Source organism: Dipodomys spectabilis, unplaced genomic scaffold, assembly GCF_019054845.1.
Source record: "Dipodomys spectabilis isolate Male_0828 unplaced genomic scaffold, ASM1905484v1 ptg000018l, whole genome shotgun sequence".
Taxonomy (NCBI): Eukaryota; Metazoa; Chordata; class Mammalia; order Rodentia; family Heteromyidae; genus Dipodomys; species Dipodomys spectabilis.
In genome coordinates, this window is record NW_024870695.1 from 11,821,919 (window position 1) to 11,843,424 (window position 21,506).

At 40.1% G+C, this 21,506-nt stretch overlaps 1 pseudogene; it reads left to right on the forward strand.

Annotated features, from left to right (window-relative positions):
• The first annotated feature begins 3,288 nt into the window (after positions 1 to 3,288).
• On the forward strand, positions 3,289 to 9,279 carry LOC122102677 (annotated as a pseudogene).
• Positions 9,280 to 21,506: the final 12,227 nt, after the last annotated feature.

The window sequence follows — 21,506 nt, forward strand, 5'->3', positions numbered from 1 at the left end:
AATATCAGCTGGCTGTAGGCCTGTGGATTTATATCTGGATCTTCTATTCTGTTCCATTGGTCTTCGGGTCTGTTTTTGTGCCAGTACCATGCTGTCTTTGTGATTATAGCTCTGTAGTAGAGTTTGAAGTTCGGCATGGATAGCCCTCCCATATTGTCTTTATCCCCTAGAATTGTTTTGGCTATTCTAGGTCTTTTGTTGTTCCATATAAATTTTTGGACTGTTTTCTGTATTTCAGTGATGTACGTCATTGGGATTTTAATAGGAATTGCATTGAATTTGTATATTAATTTTGGAAGTATCACCATCTTTACTATATTAAGTCGGCCTATCCAGGAGCATGGGAGGTCTTTCCATTTCCTAGTGTCTTCTGCAATTTCTTTCTTTAACTTTTTATAGTTCTCATTAAATAGTTCTTTTACATCTTTGGTTAGGTTAATTCCTAAATATTTTATTTTTTGGGAGGTTATTGTGAATGGGGTTGCTCCCTTTATTTCCCTCTCTTCCTGTGCGTTATCAGTGTATAGGAAGGCAACTGATTTTTGTGGGTTTATTTTGTATCCTGCTATTTTGCCGAAGTGACTTATGATTTCTAAAAGTTTGGGGATGGAGTTTTTGGGATCGTGGAGGTATAGTATCATGTCGTCTGCAAAAAGGGATAGTTTCACTTCTTCTTTCCCTATGCGGATCCCTTTAATGTCTTTTTCTTGCCTTATTGCCTTGGCTAAGGGTTCTAGGACTATGTTGAAGAGGAGTGGAGACAGTGGACATCCTTGCCTTGTTCCTGTTTTTAGGAGGATTGGTTGTAGCTTTTCCCCATTAAGTATAATATTGGCTATTGGTCTGTCATAAATGGCTTTTATTGTTTTTAGAAATGTTCCTTCTATTCCTATTTTCTCCAGAGCTTTTAGCATGAATGAATGTTGAATTTTATCAAAGGCCTTTTCTGCATCTGTGGCGATAATCATGTGATTCTTGACCTTGGCTCTGTTGATATGCTGGATTACATTTATTGACTTACGTATGTTAAACCATCCCTGTGTCTCTGGGATGAAGCCTACCTGATCATAGTGTATTATTTTTTTTATGTGTTTCTGGATTCTGTTAGCTAGAATCTTGTTAAGGATCTTTGCATCTGTGTTCATCAAGGAGATTGGCCTGTAATTCTCCTTTTTGGTTGGGTCTTTGCCTAAACACTGTTAGTTTTCTTGACATAGCCATTCTGACTATGGTGAAATGGAATCTTTGTGTAGTTTTGATTTGAAATTTCCTGATGGCGAAGACATTGAATACTTTCAATGTAATGTTAGCCATTTGTGTGCATCCAATCTCTATTCACATTATTATCCACTTTTATGGATTGGATTGTGTGTGTGTGTGTGTGTGTGTGTGTGTGTGTGTGTGTGTGTGTGTGTGTGTGTGTGTGTGTATGTGTGTGGACTAGAGAGATAGTACTGGTCCTTTCTATGTTAAGGTTGTGGTCAAGTTTTCATCATTTGGATGTTCATACTTGATAAAGCTAGGATCTTCCTCCACGATGGCAGCACTTTTGTAATGCATGTGTCTCTGGAACTTTTTGCCAAGAGTCAAGATACTGTAGCTAGCCAGCTAATTGGGTAAATTTCTGGGTCTGCTACTCTCTTCTATAGGTTCATGTTTCTGTATTTTGTAATTTTTGTTTGTTTTAACTTGTTAGGAAAGATTTGTACATTTGAGCCATCATTTGCCCTGGTAACCATGCTGTTTTTGTTAGCATGATTAGATGTCATAATTTTAGGTATTATATTGTGACACTTCTGAAAATAAACTCACTCTTCAGAAATCCAGGAAAATTTCCTACTCATAATCACACCTGTTCCCAAATAAATAACTAAAATAAGCCTAACCAAAGATCTGGAAAATCTCTGTGATGAAACTTATAAATGACAGAAGAAAAAAACTGTCTGTTTTATGGAGTATAGAAAGTAGCAAAATATTCTTCTTTTAGCAAAAGTAATCATGTAGCTAATTAGGATGGTATTTTTGCACCTTTCAACATTTACTGTGTCTCCCCAATAAATATATTATAATAACATTTTATTTTGTGTGCTCTATCATAATTCTTCTTACTTTTTAAGTTTGATTTTCTTTTGTGCCTATTTTTATTTTTGAAACTCAAAAACTGGCCAGAATAATATGATAATCCTCTTGAATAATGAATAAGGAGAGGCTTATTTATTGATAGGGCTGAAAAGCTCAATAGAGACCTATAATGTTGTGTGTGAATATAATAATAAGACAGAAGAATAATGTGGCTAACTGGTGCTCGCTGCTAACTATAGGGAAATCCAGAGTTCCAAATGTCTTGTCAAAACCAAGACAGAATTGGCTGAGGGTAGAGTGAAGATGGTCCTCAGGTCACAGCACAATTCCTCCAAAACAAAAACAAAAATAGTCAAACAAAAAGCACAAAGGACACATAAAACTGTGTAAAAGGCTGAAGCACAAGAAGTTCACAGTTCATGATGAATCTTTAGAGGACAGTAGAGCTCTGCAGCCCACTTTTCATAAGGGGAACTAAAATATTATTTAGAGATTTGATTCAAATGAAGAAAATAAAAAGAAACAAAGAAATACAGATGCTTTTCAATTAAAAATTTCACCCAGAGTTACTCTATTTCTCCAGAGTTACTTTATTTCTCCAGAGTTAGTCTATTCTTCCAGAAAGAGTCTAGGAAATGGGTCCTGACTGACAGTCTTCCTGGCGCTATGCCGCCGCGTCTCACATGGAAACCTTTCTCTCCACCTGATCTGATGAAGGACTCATTAGATTCATTCTAGTGAGGCTTTAGCCTCCTGGGTCACCACACACAAACATGGGCCTATAACAATCTTGAATATCTAAAATAGGTGGAATGTACCTTGTAAAACACAATTGAAGCATATCATAAGCACATCATGGCAGCCATGTGATGGCTCTTTGAGGAACTAGACCAAGACACACGCACTTAGGAGATGGTTCTCACTGAACATACTGAGAAGTGAAACCCAACACACCAGAAAAATGGCATCATGATTTCCTTCCCACTTGAAAATTTAAGAAGAAAAATACTAATTTGGTATTTAAAAAGACCAATCAGACAACCACCCATTTGTTAAGCTAAACAAACACAAGGAAAGAAAGCCACACGTGATGGATCACACTTTCTCCTTAGCAGGGTATAAAAGAGCATGTGGGACAGAGAGCCTTCCAAACTGTTCACACACATCTCCTTGCACCCCCACCCAGAACCTCCATCCTCTGACACCATGGTCAACTCCTGCTGTGGCTGCACCTGCTGCCAGCCCTGCTGCTGCCAGCCCAGCTGCTGCCAGACCACCTGCTGCAGGACCACCTGCTGCCGCCCCAGCTGCTGTGTGTCCAGCTGCTGCCAGCCCTGCTGCTGTCAGCCTTGTTGCTGCCAGCCCAGCTGCTGCCAGCCCACCTGCTGCAGGACCACCTGCTGCCGCCCCAGCTGCTGCACCAATTCCTGCTGCTGAGCACTCTTCTCCCTTCTCCTGGTCTTAAGCTGCCAACATTTATGAGATAGAAATCTGCAAGGATCATGTGAAGCCAACTGTAAACCTCTGTTCCCACTGGCATTGTATAAGCCACCAAATACTGAGATCTTTCTCCCATCCTTATCAGCTTCTCTTCCAAATGAACCCGAGTTGGAATTTTCCTTGAAATTGGTCAACTATCTTGTTACCTTCTCAAATGCTGTTATTCCTACATTCTCAATAAATGTGAATACATGCAAATATAAAAACATTATGTTGCATTTGTCTCCTTCTTCAATTGTTGTTCAAATATGTAGCTCATCTCCAAACAATAAAAATCTCATGGCAGGGCATTCTGGCTGTGCCAGCTCTTGTCTCTTCTATTGTTCCCTCGCTAGGACTCCTAGAACTCTCTGCTGCAGGCAACTTCCTCTACTGAGGATAAAGTCCTAAGCAGGAGCTAAGGTCCAGGGGACAGAGCTCCAATAGTGACTGACAGGAGCTGGTGAGCCCCTGTCCTGCTCACCTCCCATTCAGTGCCTGTGTGTCCACCTGTCCAGTGTTGCACAAGTTGTCCAAGGAATGTAATCCAGCCACCCCAGGAGAATTCTCCATAGGTTATTCCTTGGTAATTGGGTATGCCCTTATTCTCAAATAGTTTCCAATTTTCCTACAACTTGCCATGATATCATTCTTCAACTAAACTACTTACTTCAATCATTTAGGTCTGGCTATGTCCAGAGTGCACACAATGGAATCTCACATCTTCCTCACCTAACTGTTCTTGACTTTCCATTGATATTCAAATGATGTGGATGGGGGTCATTATCTAGGCATAAGGGGTTGGGTTCTATGCTCACTAAAGTGAGAAATCTTCTGAATATTTTGATGTGGAACATTTCAGATGGTTGTCCATTGTTCTTAGATCAATAGTCTTTAGTCTTTCGTTGTTGTAGCGTTTTAACCATTGGTAGGTTTTAATTGTGCAAACAGTAAGTTTTCTATGATCTTAGGTTCCTTGATTTGTGCTTGTGATTACCCATGCTAATAGCTCCCAATGGATTACTTCATTCTCTAAAAGGCCTCTTTTTCAGCTTTAAAAAAATATTCTACATAAGAGAAAACATAATTAATACTAGTTTTCCTGAGTGTATCTTATTTCACTTAATATATTTGTCATTGCCATGAATTTTTCTACAAAGACATGACAATATTCTTGCATATGTCTGAATAATACTTCACTGAGCACATGTACCACATTTCCTTAATTTTTCGGTGGGCCTCCAGGATGACTCCATGACTTGGTTCTTATGAATGCTCTTGCAATAAATGTAAGCATGCACATTTATGTTCCTGCATGTGTGCGTATATAAAAATGTGTGTGTGCGTGCATGGTGCGTCTCTGTGTATGTGTGGGCGGGTGTGTGTGTGCATGAGTGAAAGAGAGCCTTCCAAACTGTTCAACCATAACTCCTTGCACACCCACCCAGAACCTCCATTCTCTGACACATGAACTCCTGCTGTGGCTGCACCTGCTGCCAGCCCTGCTGTTGTCAGCCAGCTGCTGTCAGCCCTGCTGCTGCCCCAGCTGCTGCCAGACCACCTGCTGCAGGACCACCTGCTGCCAACCCAGCTGCTGCACTGATTCCTGCTGCTGAGCACTCTGTCCTGTGCCCTACTGCCCTTCAGTAGGCAGCTTTATTGATGTAGTCCTTCTCTGAGCTAAAACCTCACTTTCCACTGGGGTCTGTGTGGGCCTCCAGATGCACTGCACTGTTCCATCCTTGGCAATTTACTATCTCTTCATAATGATTCCAAGTTGGAATTTTCCATGAAATCTGTGAACTATCTTGCCACCTTCTCCAATGTTGTTATTCCTATCATCCTATATCATCGACAAAAGTGAATAAAAGCAAATATAAAAGCATTTTGTTCTTTATTTTTCCTTCTGCAACTGTTCTTCACCTCCAAAAACTAAACTTCACATAGCAGATCATTCTGTGTGTGCCAGTCCTGATCCTTGTCCACTGGTTTTTCATACAGGCCATGGTGGTTTTGAGCCACAGCCTAGAACACTTTGTTGAGGACTACTTTACTGAAAAGTAAGCTCTGGGCAGGAGATCAGGCCACCAGAGGCACAGCTGCATCAGTGAGAGGAGCTGGTGAGGCCCTGTCCTGCTCACTTCCCCTCAGTGCCTGTGTGTCCACCCTGTCCAGTATTCCCCATGCTGTGCATGTGAATGCCATCTAGCTGCCCAAGGATAGTTCTGCTTATGGTGTCACTTTGAACTGCTTCCCTCTCTACCTCTGACTGTTTCTCAAGTTTTCCACATCATGTCCTGTCATCATTCCCCAAGTAAACCACTTACCTCTATCTCCCAGATTTCCCTGTGCCCCACATAAGCTAAAGCTCACATCTTCCTCTACCTGTAGCTGCTGGACCATACATTTTTGAAGCGATGGGGATGGTTCTCACTATCTATCCACCAGCTCTTGAATCCTATGCTCACTGAACTGATAAGTCCACTGAGTGTTTTGATGGGGATCATTGCAGATGTTTGTCTCATTGTTCTTAGTTAATAGTCTTTAATATTTCATTGGTGTTGATGCTTAGCCCTTTAAAACATTGCTCTTGGTGTATATTAATTGTGCAAATAGTAAGTTTTCTTTAGATATTATCATACTGTACATGGGGTTCAATGGCCTTAGGTTCTTTGCTTTGTCTTTGTGATTATCCATGTGAATCCCTCCCATTGGCTTACTTCATTCTCCAAATGGCCTCCTTGAACTTTAATATCTATTTGTTTTACAAAGATTCAATGTAAGAGAAAAACATGAATACTTTTCTCGCTGAATCTATATCATTTCATTTAACATAACAATTACCAGTTCCAAACTTTTGCTACAAAGTCATGACATTATTCTTATGAATGTCTGAATAATACTGCATTGAGCACATGCACCACACTCCCCTTGTATTTTAACCACAGAAGGGCCCTCAGGATGACTCCATGACTTGGCTCTTGTGAATAGTCCTTCAATAGATATGAGCATGTAGATGTCTACATCCTATATTGCCTGATTCCTTCATATATATATATATATATATGTATATATATATATATATATATATATGCAGTAGTGCTTTACTGTATCATGAGTGAATTTTTTATTTATTTTGTGAGGAAATTACATGATCAGTAGTATAATAAACAAATTCACACCCACCAACAGTGTAAGGGATCTCCTTTCTTACCCATTATTACTTTTCTTTTTTTGGGGGGGGGCTTTGGTCATGGGGTCTGAACTTTGGGCCTGGTCGCTGTCCCTTAGCTCTTCAGCTCAAGGCTAGCTCTCTACCTCTTGAGCCACAGTGCCACTTCCAGCTTTTTTTTTCTGCTTATGTGGTGCTGAGGAATTGAACCCAGGGCCTCAAACATGCAAGGCATGTGCTCTACCACTGAGCCAACTTCCCAGCCCCCCATTATTACTTTCCTTGACAGAGCCATTCTGACTATCGTGAAATGGAAACTTTGTTTAGTTTTGATTTGAAGTTTCCTGTTGGTGATCACATTGACTATTTTCAATGTAATGTTAGCCATTTGTCTTCATTCAATCTCTATTCATATCATTGTACACTTTTATGGATTGGAAAGTGTGTGTGTGTGTGTGTGTGTGTGTGTGTGTGTGTGTGTGTGTGTGTGTATACTGGAGAGATACCAGTGATTCTTTTGCTTCCTAGGTTAATGTTGTGGTTAAGTTTTCTCCATTTGGATGTTCATAGTTGATAAAGCTAGGATCTTCCTCCAAGATGGCAGCACTTTTGTAATGCATGTGTCTCTGGAATTTTTTGCCAAGAGTCAAGATACAGTAGCTAGCCAGCTAATTGGGTAAATTTCTGGGTCTGCTACTCTCTTCTATTGGTTCATGTTTCTGTTTTAGGTGGTGTGTATTTTGTAGTTTTTGTTTGTTTAAACTTGCTAGCAAAGATCAGTTCCACTTGAGCCATCATCTCCCCTGGTAATCCTGCCATTTTTCTTAGCATGGCTAGATGTCATAATTTAGGTATTATATTGTGACACTTCTGAAAATAAACTCACCCTTCAGAAATTCAGGAAAATTTCCTATTCATAATCACACCTGTTCCCAAATAAATAAGTAAAATAAGTCTAACCAAAGACCTGAAAATCTCTGTGATAAAACTTATAAAGACAGAAGAAAAAAACTGCCTGCTTTATGGCGTATAGGAAGTAGCAAAATTTTCTTCTTTTAGCAAAAGTAATCTTGTAGCTAATTAGGTAGGTATTTTCGTACCTTTCTGTATTTACTGTGTCTCCCCTATAAATATATTATGATAACATTTCATTTTGTGTGCTCTATCATAATTCTTCTTACTTTTTAGTTTTGATTTTTCTTTTGTACCTCTTTTTTATTTTTGAATCTGAACACCTGAGCAGAATAATATGATAATCCTCTTGAATAATAAAACAGGAGAGGCTTGTTTATTGATAGGACTGGGAAGCTCAATAGAGACCTATAATGTGTGTGAATATAAAAATAAGACAGAAGAATAATGTAGCTAACTGGTGCTAGCTGGAAAAATGGGGAAACCCCAGAGTTCTAAATGTCTTGTCAATACCCAGAAAGAATAGGCTGAGGGTGCAGTGCAGGTGGTCCTCATTTCACAGCAAAAACCCTCCAAAATGTAAACAAAAAAATCAAACAAAAAGCACAAAAACACTGTGTCAAAGGCTGAAGTACAACAAATTCAAGTTTATGATGAATCTTTTGAGGATAGCAGAGCTCTGCAGCTCACTTTCTCATTAGGGGAACTAAAATGTTATTTAGAGATTTGATTGAGATAAAGAAAATGAAAAGAAACAAAGAAATATAGATGCTTTTCAATTAGATTTTTCACACAGTAAGTCTATTCTTCCAGAAAGAGTCTAGGAAGTGGATCCTGACTCACAGTGGAGGAAGGAACATGTCCTCATGGCCTTCCTGGCGCCATGCCGCTGGCCTCTCACATGCAAACCTTCCTCCCCACCTGACCTGATGAAGGACTGGTTAGATCCTAGTGAAGCTTTAGCCTCCTGGGTCACCACACACAAATATGGGCCTATAACTATCTTGAATACCTAAAAGTAGGTGGAATGTACCTTGTAAAATGTTATTGAAGCATATCATAAGAAGACATTAGCTGCCACGTGACGGTTCTTTGAGGAACTAGACCAAGACACACACACTTTAGAGATGGTTCTCATGGAACATTCTGACAATTGAATTCCAACACACCAGAAAAATGGCATCATGTTTTCCTTCCTTGAAAATTTAGGCAGAAAGAATATTAATTTCATATTAAAGAGCCCAATTTGATAACCACCCATTTGTTAAACTAAACAACCACAAGGAAAGAAAGCTACATGAGATGGATCACCCTTGCTCATGAGCAGGGTATAAAAGAGCAAGTGGGACAGAGAGCCTTCCAAACTGTTCACACACATCTCCTTGCACACCCACCCAGAACCTCCATCCTCTGACACCATGGTCAACTCTTGCTGTGGCTGCACCTGCTGCCAGCCTTGTTGCTGCCAGCCCAGCTGCTGCCAGACCACCTGCTGCAGGACCACCTGCTGCCGCCCCAGCTGCTGCAGGCCCTGCTGCTGCCAGCCCTGCTGCTGCCAGCCCAGCTGCTGCCAGACCACCTGCTGCAGGACCACCTGCTGCCGCCCCAGCTGCTGCACTGATTCCTGCTGCTGAGCACTCTCTTCCCTTCTCCTGGTCTTAAGCTGCCAACATTTATGAGATAGAAATCTGCAAGGATCATGCAAAGCCAACTGTAAACCTCTGTTCCCACTGGCATTGTATAAACCACCAAATACTGACCTCTTTCTCCCATCCTTATCAGCTTCTCTTCCAAATGAACCCAAGTTGGAGTTTTCCTTGAAATTGGTCAACTATCTTGTTACCTTCTCAAATGCTGTTATTCCTACATCCTCAATAAATGTGAATACATGCAAATATAAAAACATTATGTTGCATTTGTCTCCTTCTTCAATTGTTGTTCAAATATGTAGCTCATCTCCAAACAATAAAAATCTCATGGCAGTGTACTTTTGCTGTGCTAGCTGTCATCTCTTCTATTGTTCCCGCACTAGGACTCCTAGAACTCTCTGCTGCAGACTTCCTCTATTGAGGATAAAGTCCTAAGCAGGAGCTAAGGTCCAGGGGACAGAGCTCCAATAGTGACTGACAGGAGCTGGTGAGCCCCTGTCCTGCTCACCTCCCATTCAGTGCCTGTGTGTCCACCTGTCCAGTGTTGCACAAGTTGTCCAAGGAATGTAATCCAGCCACCCCAGGAGAATTCTCCATAGGTTATTCCTTGGTAATTGGGTATGCCCTTATTCTCAAATGGTTTCCAATTTTCCTACAACTTGCCATGATATCATTCTTCAACTAAACTACTTACTTCAATCATTTAGGTCTGTCTATGTCCAGAGTGCACACAATGGAATCTCACATCTTCCTCACCTAACTGTTGTTGACTTTCCATTGATATTCAAATGATGTGGATGGGGGTCATTATCTAGGCATAAGTGGTTATGTTCTATGCTTACTAAAGTGAGAAATCTTCTGAATATTTTGATGTGGAACATTTCAGATGGTTGTCCAATTGTTCTTAGATCAATAGTCTTTAGTCTTTCATTGTTGTAGCTCTTTAGCCATTGGTAGGTTTTAATTGTGCAAATAGCAAGTTTTCTATGATCTTAGGTTCCTTGATTTGTGCTTGTGATTACCCATGCTAATACCTCCCAATAGATTACTTCATTCTCTAAAAGGCCTCTTTTTCATCTTAAAAAAATTCAATATAAGAGAAAGCATAATTAATACTAGTTTTCCTGAGTGTATCTTATTTCACTTAAAATATTTCTCACTGCCATGAATTTTTCTACAAAGATATGACAATATTCTTGCAAATGTCTGAGTAATACTCTATTGAGCACAAGTAACACATTCCCTTAATTTTTCACCATCGATGGGCCCCCAGGATGACTCCATGACTTGGTTCTTATGAATGCTCCTGCAATAAGTATAAGCATGCACATTTATGTTCCTGTATATGTGCATATATATAAATATGTGTGTGCGTGCCTGGTGCATCTGTGTGTGTGTGTGCGTGTGTGTGTGTGTGTGTGTGTGTGTGTGTGTGTGTGTGTGAGACAGAGCCTTCTAAACTGTTCAACCATATCTCCTTGCACACCCAACCAGAACATCCATTCTCTGACACATGAACTCCTGCTGTGGCTGCATATGCATATATACATATGTGTGTGTGTTTATGTTACATATATATGTATATATATATATCACTTTATATACATATATATGTATCATATGTACATATGCAGGTGCTTTAACTGGATCTATCATGTAGGAGTTCTATATTTACATATTTGATGAAATTCTGTATCTATTAGTATAATAGATGAACAAATTCCCATTCCCACCACAGTGTATGGCATCTCCTTTTTTTAGCCAGGATCGTCACTTACTCTGTGAGTTATCTTAATGGCAGTCATTCTGACTGTGGGGAATTGGAATCTTGATGTAGTTTTGATTTGATAATCTCTGATAGTATAGTATTTTGAACAGTCTCCATTTAATGTTAGCCATAGTGTTTCTTTTTTCTTTTTTTTTTTTTGTCTGTCATGGGGCTTGAACTCTGGGCCTGGGCGCTGTCCCTCAGCTCTTCAGCTCAAGGCGAGCACTCTACCACTTGAGCTACAGCGCCACTTCCGGTTTTCTGGTGGTTTATTGGAGATAGGAGTCTCACGGTCTCTCCTGCCCGGGCTGGCTTTGAACCGCGATCCTCAGATCTCAGCCTCCTGAGTAGCTAGGATTACAGGCATGAGCCACCAGCGCCCGGCACCATAGTGTTTTTTTAATGTCAATTAAGTTCATTGACCATTTTTATGGGTTGGAATATATATATATATATGTATATAAATATACATATATATATATTTGTACTGGAGAGTGAATACTGATCCTCCTGCTTCCTAGGGTAATGTTCTTGCAGTCAAGTTTTCTCCATTCAATTGTTTATTTTTCTGGCCATACTAGATAAAGCTAATATCTTCTTCCAAAATAGTAGCACTTTTGTAATGCACATGTTTCTGAAACTTCTTGCCAAGGATCAGGATAGTGTAGCTACCTAGATGGTTGGATAAATTTCTGAATCCTGTATTCTATTTCATTGCTCTATGTTTCTGCTTTAGGTGGTGTGCATTTTATTGGTTTTGTTTTAGCTTGCTAGGAAAGCGCTGTACCAGCTGGGCCATTTCTCTAGAGCTAGCTCATATAATTTTAAGTTCTAATGGTAACGCTTCCAAAAATATATTCACCAGGAATAAAAATAATTCCTATTCATGACTGCATGAATCCCCAAATAAATAACTAAAACAAGCTTAAACAAAGACCTGAAAAATCCCTGTAATGAAACCCATGAGTGTTTGTGCCCTCACAAACATAATAACTCGTCTCCTTCTGCCTGTTTTATGACATAAAGGGGTTACAGAATTTCCTTCTTTTAGACCAACTAGTCATATAGCTAATTAAAAGGGCAGTTTAATTTTATATCACTTATGGTGTTCACTCCATAAATATGCTATAATAAGAGTTCATTCTTCTCTCCTATTTTTTTTTTTTGCTTTTTAGGTTCTTTTGTCTCCTTTTTTGCCTCTTTTTATTTTTCACAACTGGAAAAGTGAACAGAATAATATAATTTTCTTGAACAAGGAGGCTGAGTGTCTGGTTAATTGATAGACTGTGAGAAGCTCAAAGAAGACAAAAGAATAATGTGACAGCTAATCTTGTGCCAGCAGGTAAATATTGGAAAAGGACAGGGTTCTTGTAAAAAAAAGCAGAAAGCTGGCTGAGGGTGTGGCACAGGTGGTAGAGCATTACTGAGCAAGTATGTGGTCCTCCGTTGACAGCACAATCCCCTAATACAAAAACCAAAAAGTTCAAGTAAAAGCCACAAATGACACAAATGAAACTTTATGTCAAAAACAGAAGGACTAGCTCATACTACAATATTAACAGCAATCTTTCAGGAAGAGCAGAGCTCTGAAGCTCATTTCTCACAAAAGGAACTAAAGTAGAGATATAATTCAATCAAAAATATATGCATGGTTTTTTAACTAAGCTTTTCACCCAGAGTTAGTTCTACTCTTCCCATAAAACATTTAGAAAATGGATCCTGACTCACAGCGGAAGTAGGAACATGTTCTCATTGCCTTCCCAGGCCCCTGAAAACCTTCTTCCCCACCTGACCTGATGAAGTTCTCAGTAGATTGTAGGGAGGCTTTAGCCACACACAAATATGGCTCCATAACATTCTGGAATATCTAAGAGTTGGCAGAATGTACCATGTCAAATGACATTGAAACATAATAAGCAGACACTGGCTGCCACGTGACTAATCTTTGAGGAACTATACCAAGACCTACACACACACTTAGGACCTGGTTCTCGCTGAACTGACTGACAGGGGAATTCCAACACAACAGAAAGATGGCATCATGTTTTTCTTCCCACTAGAAAACTTAATCAGGAATAAACGGTGTCCTAAATTCATAATCACCTGTTTGTTAAACAACCACAAGGAAAGAACACTACATGTGATCACACTTGCTCCTTAACAGGGTATAAAAGAGCATGTGGGAAAGAGAGCCTTCCAAACTGTTCAAACACATCTCCTGCACACCCACCCAAAACCTCCATCCTCTGACACCATGGTCAACTCCTGCTGTGGCTGCACCTGCTGCCAGCCCTGCTGCTGCCAGCCCTGCTGCTATCAGCCCTGCTGCTGCCAGCGCTGCTGCTGCCAGTGCTGCTGCTGCCCCAGCTGCTGCCAGACCACCTGCTGCAGGACCACCTGCTGCAGGACCACCTGCTGCCGCCCCACCTGCTGCACTGATTCCTGCTGCTGAGCACTCTCCTCCATTTTCTTGGTCTTAAGCTGTCAACATTTATGAGTTAGAAATCTGCGAGGATCATGGGAAGCCATCTGTAAACCTCTGTTCCCACTGGCATTGTATAGGCCATCAAATACTGACCTCTTTCTCCCCTCCTAATCAGCTTCTCTTCAAAATGAACCTTAGTTGGAATTTTCCTTGAAATTGGTCAGCTATCTTGTTACCTTCTCAAATGCTGTTATTCCTACATCCTCAATAAATGTGAATACATGCAAATATAAAACACCATTATGCATTTGTCTCCTTCTTCAATTGTTGCTCAATTATGGAGTGCATCTCCAAACCAAAAAAGAATCTCATGGGAGGTGGGAGGAGCTTGGAGGAGGGGAGAAGGAAAGGGATGGGAAAGGGAAACAAAGGAGACAACAATGCTTGATAAGAAATGTACTCATTTTCTTGCCCATGTAATTGTAACTCCTCTGTACAATATTTTCACAATAAAAAAAAATTAAAAAAAGGAAAAAGGAAAAAAAAAATCTCATGGCAGGGCATTCTGGCCATGGCAGCTCTAGTCTCTTCTATTGTTATTGTTCCCTCAATTGGACTCCTAGAACTCTCTGCTGCAGACTTCCTCTATTGAGGATAAAGTCCTAAGCAGGAGTTAAGGTCCGGGGCACAGAGCTCCAATAGTGACTGACAGGAGCTGGTGAGCCCCTGTCCTGCTCACCTCCCATTCAGTGCCTGTGTGTCCACCTGTCTAGTCAGTGTTCCACAAGTTGTCCAAGGAATGTAATCCAGCCACCCCAGGAGAATTCTCCATAGGTTATTCCTTGGTAATAAGTGTGCCCTTATTCTCAAATAGTTTCCTATTTTCCTACATCCTGCGATGATATCATTCTTCAACTACAATATTTACTTCAATCATTTAGGTCTCGCTATGTCCAGAGTGCACACAATAGAATCTCACATCTTCCCCACCTAACTGTTATTGACTTTCCATACATTTTCAAATGATAGGATTGGGGGTCATTATCTAGGCATAAGCAGTGGGGTTCTATGCTCACTAAAGTGAGAAGTCTTCTGAATATTTTGATGTGGAGCATTTCAGATGGTTGCCCAATTGTTCTTAGATCAATAGTCTTTAGTCTTTCATTGTTTTACTGTTTAGTAATTGGTGTATATTAATTGTGCAAATGGTAAGTTTTCTATGATCTTAGGTTCCTTGATTTGTGCTTGTGATTACCCATGCTACTACCTCTCATTGGATTACTCCATTCTCTAAAAGGCCCCTTTTTCATACTTAAAAATACTCAACATTAGAGAAAGCATAATTAATACTAGTTTTCTTGAGTGTATCTCATTTTACTTAATATAATTCTCGCTGCCATGAATTTTTCTACAAAGCCAAGGCAATATTTTTGCAAATGTCTGAATAATACTCCATTGGGCACATGTACCACATTCCTTAATTTTTCACCAAAGATGGGCATAATGTGACAGCTAATCTTGTGCCAGCAGGTAAATATTGGAAAAGGACAGGGTTTCAGATGTCTTGTAAAAAAAGCAGAAAGCTGGCTGAGGGTGTGGTATAGGTGGTAGAGCATTACTGAGCAAGTATGTGGTCCTCAGCTCACAGCACAATCCCCAAATACAAAAACCAAAAAATTCAAATAAAACCCACAAATGACACATAAACCTTATATCAAAAATAGGGGAACAAATTCATACTATAATATTAACAGCAATCTTTCAGGAAGAGCAGAGCTCTGCAGCTCAGTTTCTCACAAAAGGAACTAAAATAGTTAGAGATTTGATTCAGTGTAGAAAAAAATGAGAAGCAAAGACATATGCATGTTTTTAACTAAGCTTTTCACCCAGAGTTAGTTCTACTCTTCCCATAAAACATCTAGAAAATGGATCCCGACTCACTGTGGAGGAAGGAACATGTCCCCCTGGCCTCTCACATGCAAACCTTCCTCCCTACCTGACCTGATGAAGCACTCATCAGATTCTAGGGAGGCTTTAGCCACACACAAATATGGCTCTATAACATTCTGGAATATCTAAGAGTTGACTGAGTGTACCATGTCAAATGACACTGAAACACATAATAAGCAGACACTGGCTGCCACATGACTGATCTTTGAGGAATTATACCAAGACCTACACACACACTTAGGACATGGTTCTCCTTGAACTGACTGACGGGAATTCCAACACAACAGAAAGATGGCATCATGTTTTTCTTCCCACTAGAAAACTCAATCAGGAATATATGATGTCCTAAATTCATAATCATCTGTATGTTAAACTAAACAATGACAAGGAAAGAACACTACATGTGATCACACTTGCTCCTTAACAGGGTATAAAAGAGCATGTGGGAAAGAGAGCCCTCCAAACTGTTCACACACATCTCCCTGCACACCCACCCAAAACCTCCATCCTCTGACACCATGGTCAACTCCTGTTGTGGCTGCACCAGCTGCCAGCCCTGCTGCTGCCAGTCCTGCTGCTGTCAGCCCTGCTGCTGCCAGCCCTGCTGCTGCTAGTCCTGCTGCTGCTGCCAGCCCTGCTGCTGGCCCAGCTGCTGCAGGACCACCTGCTGCAGGACCACCTGCTGCCAACTCAGCTGCTGCACTGATTCCTGCTGCTGAGCGCTCTGTCCTGCACTCTCCTGCCCTTCAGTAGGCCGCTTTATTTATGTAGTCCTTCTCTGAGCTAAATCATGGGAGACTACCTGAAAACCTCACTTCCCACTGGAGTCTGTGTGGGCCTCCAGATGCACTGTCCTGTTCCATCCTTGGCAGCTTACTATCTCTTCACAATGATTACAAGTTGGAATTTTCCATGAAATCTGTGAACTATCTTGCCACCTTCTCCAATGCTATTATTTATATATCATCGATGAAAGTGAATAAAAGCCAATATAAAAGCATTTTGTTTCTTTATTTTTCCTTCTTCAACTGTTCTTCATCTCCAAAACCTCACATAGCAGATCATTCTGTGTGTGCCAGTCCTGATCCTTGTCCACTGGTTTCTCATACAGGCAATAGTGGTCTTTGAGCCACAGTCTAGAACACCCTGTTGAGGACTTCTCTACTGATAAGGAAGCTCTGGGTAGGAGATCAGGCCACCAGAGGCACAGCTGCATCAGTGAGAGGAGCTGGTGAGGTCCTGTCTTGCTCCCCTCCCCTCAGTGCCTGTGTGTCCACCCTGTCCAGTATTCCCCATGCTGTGCATGTGAATGCCATCTAGCTGCCCAAGGATAGTTCTGCTTATGGTGTCACTTTGAGCTGCTTCCCTCCCTACTTCTGATTGTTTCTCAAGTTTTCCACATCATGTCCTGTCATCATTCTCCAATTAAACCACTTACCTCTATCTCCCAGATTTCCCTGTGCCCCACATAAGCTAAAACTCACATCTTCCTCTACCTGTAGCTGCTGGACCATACATTTTTGAAGCGATGGGGATGGTTCTCACTATCTATCCACCAGCTCTTGAATCCTATGCTCACTGAACTGATAAGTCAGCTGAGTGTTTTGATGGGGATCATTACAGATGCTTGCCCCATTGTTCTTAGTAAATAATCTTTAATATTTGATTGGTGTTGATGTTTAGTCCTTAAAATCATTGCTCTTGTTGTATATTAATTGTGCAAATAGTAAATTTTCTCTAGATATTATCATACTGTATATGGGGTTCAATGGCCTTAGGTTCTTTGCTTTGTCTTTGTGATTACCCATGCGAATCCCTCCCATTGGCTTACTTCATTCTCCAAATGGTCTCCTTGAACTTTAATATCTATTTGTTTTACAAAGATTAAATATAAGAGAAAAAATAAATACTTTTCTTGCTGAGTCTATCTCATTCCATTTAACATAACAATTACCAGTTCCAAACTTTTCCTACAAACTCATGACATCATTCTTATGAATGTCTGATTAATACTGCATTGAGCACATGCACCACACTCCCCTTGTATTTTAACCACAGAAGGGCCCTCAGGATGACTCCATGACTTGGCTCTTGTGAATAGTCCTTCAATAGATATGAGCATGCAGGTGTCTCCATCCTATGTTGCCTGATTCCTTCATATACATATATATATGTATATATACATATATATATATATATATATATATATATATGGAGTGGTGCTTTAGCTGCATCATGAGTGAATTTTATATTTATTTTGTCAGGAAATTACATGCTTATTAGTATAATTAATAAACAAATTCACACCCACCAACAGTGTAAGGGATCTCCTTTCTTACCCATTATTAGTTTTCTTGACAGAGTCATTCTGACTATGCTGAAATGGAAGCTTTGTTTAGTTTTGATTTGAAATATCCTGATGGTGACAACATTGAATACTATCAATGTAATGTTAGCCATTTGGGTTCGTTCAATCTCTACTCCCATTAATTGTCCGCTTTTATGGCTTAGATATTGTGTGTGTGTGTGTGTGTGTGTGTGTGTGTGTGTGTGTGTGTGTGTGTCTGTCTGTCTGTCTGTCTGTCTGTGTCTGTCTGTCTGTCTATGTGTTTGTACTGGAGAGATTCCACTGATCCTTCTGCTTCCTAGGTTAATGTTGTGGTCAAGTTTTCTCCATTTGGCTGTTCATACTTGATAAAGCTAGGATCTTCCTCCAAGATGGCAGCATTTTTGTAATGCATATGTTTCTGGAACTTTTTGCCAAAAGTCAAGATACTGTAGCTAGCCAGCTAATTGGGTAAATTTCTGGGTCTGCTACTCTCTTCTATTGGTTCATGTTTCTGTTTTAGGTGGTGTGTATTTTGTAGTTTTTGTTTGTTTAAACATGCTAGTAAAGATCAGCTCCTCTTGAGCCATCATCTCCCCTGGTAACCCTGCCATTTTTTTTGCATGGCTAGATGTCATAATTTAAGGTATTATATTGTGACACTTCTGAAAATAAACTCACCCTTCAGAAATTCAGGAAAATTTCCTACTCATAATCACACCTATTCCCAACTAAATAACTAAAATAAGCCTGACCAAAGACTTGGAAAATCTCTCTGTGATGAAACTTATAAATGACAGAAGAAAAAAAACTGCCTGTTTTATGGAGTATAGGAAGTAGCAAAATATTTTTCTTTTTTTTTAAATTTAATTTAATTTTATTTGTGAACATACTGTACAGAGGGGTTACAATTACATGGGCAGGATAATGCGTACATTTCTTACCAAGCATTACAGCCTCCTCCTTTGGTTTACCCTTCACATCCCTTCCCAGCCTCCCCCCTCCCCCCCAATCCCAATCCTTCTCCTTCCCCCCCTTCCCCCTCCCCCCCCCCCCCCGCACCGACGTTGTAAAGCTCGTTTTGGACATGACAACTTGTACTTCTCTTTGTTGCAACAGGTCCACCTGTATCCTTAAACAACTGGTTTTTCCCCATCTCCTCCACAAATTATACTGACATCAAATATAGTGAAAGCAGGGGTTATACTGTGGGGGAGGGACATACAAAGCAACAAAGAGATAATCTTATAAATGCGTTAGAAATACATGCATGAAAGAAAAAACATTAAAATACATATCTAAGTGTTCATTTTCCTGACATCACATTATCTGACCTTTTCCGCTTGACTCATACATATACTAGATATTGCAAATAAGGGAAACCATGGGACCTATGTTTCTTTGGGCCTGGCTTACTTCACTTAATATAATTTTTTCCAAGCCTTTCCATTTCCTAACAAATGGGGCAATGTCATTCTTTCTGATGGAGGCATAGAATTCCATTGTGTATATATACCACATTTTCTTGATCCATTCATCTACTGAGGGGCATCTGGGTTGGTTCCATATCTTAGCTATGGTAAATAATGCTGCAATAAACATAGTTGTGCTGGTAGCTTTAGTGTGGTCTTGTTTGTAAACATTTGGGTAAATGCCCAAAAGTGGGATTGCTGGGTCATAGGGGAGCTCTATGTGAAGTCTTTTGAGGAACCTCCATACTGCTTTCCAAAGTGGTTGAACAAGTTTACATTCCCACCAACAATGAAGTAAGGTTCCTTTCTGTCCACATCCCCTCCAGCATCTGTTGTTGTTAAAGTTCTTGATTTTTGCCGTTCTAACTGGGGTGAGGTGATATCTCAATGTTGTTTTGATTTGCATTTCTTTTATGGCTAGGGATGTTGAACATTTCTTCATGTGTCTATTGGCCATCCTTCTTTCTTCTTCAGAGAAGTTTCTCTTTAAGTCTTTCGCCCACTTATTTATTGGGCAGTTGTTTCTTTGAGGATTTGTTGTTGGGGGGTTTAATTTTTTGAGTTCCAAGTATATTTTAGATATGAGACCCTTGTCCGTTGTATGGCTAGTAAAGATCTTCTCCCAATCCGTGGGCTTTCTATTGATCTTGCTAGCCATGTCATTTGCCCTGCAGAAGCTCTGCAACTTTATGCAATCCCATTTGCCCAACCTTTCTTTGATTTGTTGTGTTTCCGGGTCTCTATTCAAAAAATTTCGGCCTGAGCCAAGGAGACCTAAGGTTTCTCCTATTCCATCCTGTAATGTTTTCAGAGTGTCTGCTTTGAGTTCAAGGTCTTTGATCCATTTGGAGTTGATTCTGGTGCAGGGTGATATATAAGGATCTAGCTTTAGTTTTCTACATGTAGTTAACCAATTTTGCCAGCACCATTTACTGAAGAGGCTGTCTTTCTTAAAATATTTTTCTTTTAGCAAAAGTAATCCTGTAGCTAATTAAGTAGGTATTTTTGCACCTTTCCACATTTACTGTGTCTCCCCTATAAATAATTATAATAACATTTCATTTTGTGTGCTCTATCATAATTCTTCTTACTTTGTAGGTTTGATTTTTCTTTTGTGTCTCTTTTTATTTTTGAAACTCAAAAACTGGTCAGAATAATATGATAATCCTCTTGAATAATAAAACAGGAGTGGCTTGTTTATTGATAGGGCTGAGAAGCTCAATAGAGAGCTACAATGTTGTGTGTGAATATAATAATAAGACAGAAGAATAATGTGGCTAACAGGTGCTAGCTGGTCAGTATGGGGAAATCCTAGAGTTGCGAATGTCTTGTCAAAACCCAGAAAGAATTGCTGAGGGTGGAGTGAAGATGGTCCTCAGGTCACAGCACAATTCCTCCAAAACAAAAACAAAAATAGTCAAACAAAAAGCACAAGGGACACAAAAACACTGTGTCAAAGGCTGAAGCAGTAAGTTCACAGTTCATGACTATTCTTTCGAGGACAGCAGAGCTCTGCAGCCCACATTCTCATGAGGGGAACTAAAATAAAGAAAATAAAAAGAAACAAAGAAATACAGATGCTTTTCAATTAAAAATTTCAGCCAGAATTACTCTATTTCTCCAGAGTTACTCTATTTCTCCAGTTAGTTTATTCTTCCAGAAAGAGTCTAGGAAATGGATCCTGACTCACAGTGGAGGAACATGTCCTCATGGCCTTCCTGGAACCATGCCGATGGCCTCTCACATGCAAACCTTCCTGTCCACCTGACCTGATGAAGGGCTCATTAGATTCATTCTAGTGAAGCTTTAGCCTCCTGGGTCACCACACACAAACATGGGCCTATAACAATCTTGATCAGCTAAAAATAGGTAGAATGTACCTTGTAAAGTGCAATGGAAGCATATCATAAGGAGACACTAGCAGCCATGTGATGGCTCTTTAAGGAACTAGATCAAGACACACACACTTAAGAGAAGAGATGGTTCTCATGGAACATACTGACAATTGAATTTCAACACACCAGAAAAATGGCATCATGTTTTCCTTCTCACTTGAAAATTTAAGCAGAAAAATACTAATTTGGTATTTAAAAATCCCAATTTGATAACCACCCATTTGTTAAACTAAACAACCACAAGGAAAGAATGCTACATGTGATGGATCACAATGCTCCTTAGCAGGGTATAAAGGAGCAAGTGGGACAGAAAGTCTTCCAAACTGTTCAAACACATCTCCTGCACACCCACCCAGAACCTCCATCCTCTGACACC